This window comes from Muntiacus reevesi, chromosome 8 (genome assembly GCF_963930625.1).
Source record: "Muntiacus reevesi chromosome 8, mMunRee1.1, whole genome shotgun sequence".
Classification (NCBI taxonomy): domain Eukaryota; kingdom Metazoa; phylum Chordata; class Mammalia; order Artiodactyla; family Cervidae; genus Muntiacus; species Muntiacus reevesi.
The window spans coordinates 12,262,611-12,268,354 of record NC_089256.1 but is presented as its reverse complement, the minus strand read 5'-3'; the positions used below and the strand labels follow the sequence as shown (position 1 = coordinate 12,268,354).

The 5,744-nt window shown below is 49.3% G+C and overlaps 1 pseudogene; it reads right to left on the bottom strand.

Moving 5' to 3' along the window:
• Positions 1-4,477: 4,477 nt before the first annotated feature.
• LOC136173855 (U6 spliceosomal RNA) lies at positions 4,478-4,577 on the bottom strand (annotated as a pseudogene).
• Between the last annotated feature and the right edge of the window lie 1,167 nt (positions 4,578-5,744).

Here is a 5,744-nt window from a genome sequence, read left to right as displayed (position 1 = left end):
GCTCCTTCTGCTTTGGGAGTGTGGAATCTTAACCACTGGAAGTCCCGTTTCCATTTAAAAAAAAAATTCCCAACACAGCTGCAGTGACTGTCTCTGCACACTTTTGTGACTATATGTAGGTCGGATTCTTAGATCAGAAGACTGTGCAGTGTGAAGTTGAATTCCACTTACGCTTTCAACTCTATTCCTCCATTTCTTTCTCAATAGACTTTATCCTATGAGATGAAAAAGTAATGGTTTCAATTCTTCCTCTCCTGCCAATTTAAGATATTTAACATGAAGTGTGGGTTTGTCTATTACCAAAGAGGTTCTGGAAAGTGAATTGTTTGTTTCCCACTCTGTCTTCCTCCCGGGTATTTGTAAATACCTGGCTCAGGGGCTTTGTTTCACTTCACTTTCAAAGGAACCCTCCAGAGCCAGCTCAGTTCCGAGAGAGGCCACTAGGTGTCAGTGTAGGTCTTGGTTGGCGCCTACTCCCGGCTGCTGTTAATTCGATTTGGAGCCTCTGCGTCCTCTCCTGCAAAATAACAAATGTACGTGGCGCAGGGCACTTTCTTCGGGAGGGACTCCAGGGAGTTCAGGAGTTTGCATACGAAGCTGAGGAAGCGAGGGGCTTCTGATAATGATATTCAATGTCTAACGGAGTCGCTTACAGGCAGAACCGGGGTCTCTCCCAGGTTTGATGTATGAGATTATTATGGAGAGGTAATGCAGGCCGACCAATGCTATATGGTGGGCTGTGCAGGTGGGTTCCTGTGTGAATACGGAATCCTGGCGCTGCCAAGATGGTCCCTTCACAGGGCGGAGGGAGAGGGGTGCGACAGGGACCACGTGGAGGGCTGGCGCACTCTCTGTTCTCAGCAGCAAAGGACAAGATCTCTTCCGTGGGATGTGAGGGCGGCCAGACCTGGTGAGTGTCTCTCCCAGGGACTGTGGTGGAGAACAGGGCGTATTTCCTTGGGGAGATGGCCAGAGGGGCTGCCAAGAGGTTGCTACTCTGGACTCTAAAATGTTGACTGAATCAGTATTAAATTAATGCAGGGAGTTCTTCAATTCAGGCCTTTATGAAGGTGATGGGAGTAAAAGAGGAGTGGGCTGGCACTCTGGAATGAGGTCTCAGTAGAGGTTCATCCCCAGCTGACCTCCAGGGACAGTGGTGTCTGGGCCGGTAGACCCCTAGATAGGATTGCCAATAAAATAGTCTTTCTTCTCTTCTTTCAGCTTGTGCAAACCTTTTCCGTGGCCCACCCATTTAGACTGGAGTCTTGTTTTCTGTTTTGTTTTGAGAGTCTTATGTTTGAGCTACACCACCAACTTGAAACAAGAATCCTATCCTCTTACTTTGATGTTTCTACCTACCCTGGGGAGGAGTCCCTGCAGGCTCTGACTAAGGGTGATGAGAACCTCCTCTTAAGGCCTCCATATCCTACCCCTGCTGTTCCAGGACCACTGACGTTTTACCCCTTGGGACCCAAACTGTGATCACTGCCACTGGGCATCTGGCCATAGATGAATGGATGCTAGTCCTCTGCAGAGTGAATTCTCACCCTGTCACCCAAGTTTTTACTCAGTTTTTGCTCATCTGCTCGGCTCTTACCCCCAGGGTGCAACGCAGGCCCCAGCCAGGTCTCATCTCTCCCACAAACCCTGACCCCAGGCCTCAGGCTCAGGTTAGAACCTGAGTCCCCACCTCAGATTTCCCATGGACCTGTCCACCCTGACAGCTGTCTTTCTCTCTCTCTTTCTCTTTTTAGTTTTCTCCTCTCTTGTTTACTATTTATGTGGCTACACTGAGTCTAGTTGTGGTATGTGGAATCTTAGACTTCATTGCTGCACACGGAATCTTTAGTTGGGGCATGTGGGATTTTGTATTTTATTTTTTTCTTCTTTTTATTTGCAGCATGTGGGATCTAGTTCCCTGACCAGGGATTGAACCGGGCTCCCTGCATTGGGAGCTCAGGGTCTTAGCCACTGGACCCCCAGGGAAGTCCCCCAACAGCTTTCTTAGCTGCAAGTCTGGATCTTAGGCTCTTTGTTTCTCAGAAGATCCTGGCTCCTGCTGCAGACTGTCTGCCTTTCCCCCGAGCTCTGCAAATGATGGGTTGTCAGGTAGGGGCTTCACAGCACCCCATAATCCTGCTACACTCCTACAGGGCATCAGCAGTAGGGACTTATATACCTGCATCCCCACTTGGCCTTAGCATCCTCTCCCCAAATATATGTAAGGCCTTAATGTGCGTAACTAAGAAGGGTCCCCCAATGGCCCCAAGGTGACTTACCATCTTTACCCAACGGACAAATAGGCAGATAGTGTAATTTGTTCAATTCTGGACTCACTCTGGACAGAGTTACTTTTACTGTTGACAGAAAGCTCCTCAGTTTTGTACTATATGATATGATATGCAAGGTAAATCTGTCATTTTGACTATTCGCTGATCTGTGGACGGGCACACAGGCAATTACTGTCTGTTTTCAAATGAGTGAACACTGGGCTCTGGCTTCAAACCTGTGAGGAGTGACTGTTTGCCGGCCTGATTGGATGGAGTGGAGGTGGGGGCCGTGTGTGCTGCGTGACTGTTATTTTCCTCTTACTCTCTTGCTGTCCTTCATTCCTTGGCCTCTCCTCCCTAAACCTGGGCACTCAGCCTATTTCTGGGGTCTGGATGTTGGGTTTCTGTCCTCTTCAGTGCTTCGATCTAGAGTGGGAGGGACATTTTAAACACACTGGATCTGGGACCAAGGGCAGGCAAGCACTGTGGGGCTTTCTGTGTGACACTGTTAAATATGCTTCCAGGCTCTTGCAGCTGAGGGTGAGGAAGAAGAGTACTGGGGTCCCTAATTTGGCTATTTTGTGCCCAGTGTCACATAGCTGACAACCATAAAAATGGTTCAGTGGTTGGCAGGCAGGCAGTTGGGACATGGGATCAGCCAAGAGGTGAGGGGGGCTGGAGAGTGCTACGAATAGGTGAGTTGTGGGCTGAAGAGAATTCTGGTGGTCTGGATCAAGCTCTGGAAGACATCTAAGACTCTTTTCTAGATTTCAGTTCTGTCCAGGGCTGGTGAACAGACCTCTGTGTACAAACAGTCTGAATCCTTGAAGTGGGACACTGGCCATTAGGGAAAAGCATAATGGAGCCAAGAGGGAGATGTGCAGAAATGGTGAAAGGGACCCCAGGGAGTCTGGGTGGAGCGTGGAGTCCCCTCCAGCCCTTTGTGCGCATTGGAGTTGGAGCCATCAGCACGCTCTCTTGGGACGGGTGATGCGCAAAGCTCGTGGACAGCCTGGTCAGAGGATCCCTGTTGGCGCCGACCCTCCAGTCTCCATCCATGTGCTCAGATCCACTTTTGTTGGCATCCCTTCCTTTCAGTACCAGTTCTAGTCTGGGGTCTGGACTTGGGAATGGAGCTCTGTCAGAGCTCAGGTGGGACCCCCAGCCAGACCCCCAGCTGCCCCCTGACGAACGGCAAGCCCAGAAATCTGTGGAGAGGACAGACTAGAGGACTGTACACACATGGTCGGCACGGGGGATGTCACTGGTCATTCAGTCCCCTCCAGGTGTCTCACACATGGGGACAGTAGGCCAGAGATGTGGATACAATCAGCTCACTGGGGTTTATTTGGTCCCTGAGCTCCTGGACCTGGCTCTGCTGGTGGTTTCATCACTGGTCATCATTCAAGTTTCTGCCTTCCTGAGTCCGGGAAATGGGGAAGTAGATTATTGTCCTGTCATCACCTGAATACCCCCAAACTGCCCTGTTTGAAGACCCCATGCAGGTGAGGGTCTTCCAAGGAGGGACAGGGGCTCCCCCAGAAGTGCAGCTGGGACTCCGTCTGCTGCACGCCGGCTTCTGTTGGAACAAGTGTTAGGTTGAGCTGCCTCAGATTCCCTGGGTTGGTCAGTTCCAGGTATTAAAGTACACATGGCTCAGATTTATCCTGGACTTCCACTTCTCCTCCATTCCTTCAGCTAAAAGAATTCATCACCAATCCTCTTCTTTCATTTTTTGGAGAAAGTACTCCATACATCTGAAAGATGGGACAGAGTCATGGCAGGAGCACTGAGCTCAGGCATGCTGCCTACACGTACCACTGAATCACTGGAGAAGGAAATGGACACTCCGGTATTCTTGCCTGGAGAAGTCCATGGACAGAGGAGCCTTTCAGTCCATGGGGCTGCAGAGTCGGACAGGACTGTGCGACTCTCACTCACTCACTGACCACTGAATCACAGTGAACTGTGGAAAAGTCCATTCTGAAAAACCCACACATTTGACTAATGTATGTTTGATGCTCCATTAAAAAAAAAAAATTTTGTTTATGTGTTTTCTCGGCCACACCATGTTGCATGTGAGATCTTAGTTCCCCAACCAGGGATCAAACCTGCATGCCTTGCATTGGAAACATAGAATCTTAACCACTGGACTGCCAGGGAGGTCCCTCTCTTTTTTAAAAGTTTAATTTTTTTATTTTTATTAAAAAAATATGGCACATGTATTGAGTTTGTATGTCATCCTTGCATGGGGGCCAGGCTAATGGTCTCTGTATTGTTCTAATTTGGGTGTACAAAGCCAGCATTGTGTTCCAGTTTATTCATTGGGGGTACTATGTGGTATGGGTGGAATCTGTAAGAAACATTTTTTTCCTTTTTTTAAAAAATAACAAATGACATCCTGTGGTCTCTCTTCCTTTTTTATTTTTATTTTATTTTTTACCTTAAGTACAATGCATACCGATAAAAAAGATGTACGTTGCATGTATCCGTGATAATAGCCGCGGCCAAGGCAGTCTGAGGCATATTAACAACAGACTTATCTGTGGAGCGGCACCTTATGTAAGATGCATTTTCCTCTAGAGCCAAGCAGCGTAGAATCCACCTACATGGCAGATAAGTGGCCCCTGGGCCCACATGCAGCCCAGTGCCAGGGCTGTGACTGGGGAGCTTTCTCAGCCACAGAATTGACACAACAAGGGTAAGATTTCTATTTAGTGCAACAGAAGCTGCCATGTAAATTGGCACTTGATGCTTTTCAGTCTGGCTGTGCTAATGTCATCTATGGAACCCAAGATAATTTCAGTGACATCTTTCTTTTCTCTGGGGGAGAAATGTGCTTTCAGCCAGGGTCCATCTGACAAACCTGGGTAAACATTTGCGTGGCAGGTGGAGGCTGTGTATAAAACTGTCCCCCACCCACTCCAGTGTTCTTGCCTGGAGAATCCCAGGGACGGGGGAGCCTGGTGGGCTGCCTTCTATGGGGCCGCACAGAGTCAGACACGACTGAAGTGACTTAGCAGCAGCAGCTCCGCAAGAGATATAGGGCTAAATAACTTCTTGGTGGAAGCTGATGGAATAACATTGATTCTTTGCTTCTGGGTGGCCAGGGGCTCCTTAGACTGTGGCGACCAAATGGATCATCCAAGAAAGCTGGCACCCTCATCTGTGCAGCTCTGTGAGCCTTGGGCGTGGCCTGGTTAGGGATGTGATGCTATTCATCTGTAGCCCCTCCCCCATCCAATCGCAACCTCTACCCCTCAGCCCCAGGTCCTAACTCACACCCATGTGGCTGCAGATTGGCTGCTCATTCTGGCCTGCGTGCCATCACTCCCTGGTGCGGATGGAGCCTTTCCCCAGACTGCTGTCTGTCTCCCTCCAACTTCAGTTCTCCACTCCCAGCCTTCCCTGGCTTCTCTGCCTTCTCAGTTATTCTACTGTTGGTCTCTCTAGTAGCTCAGTATTGCTTATTTC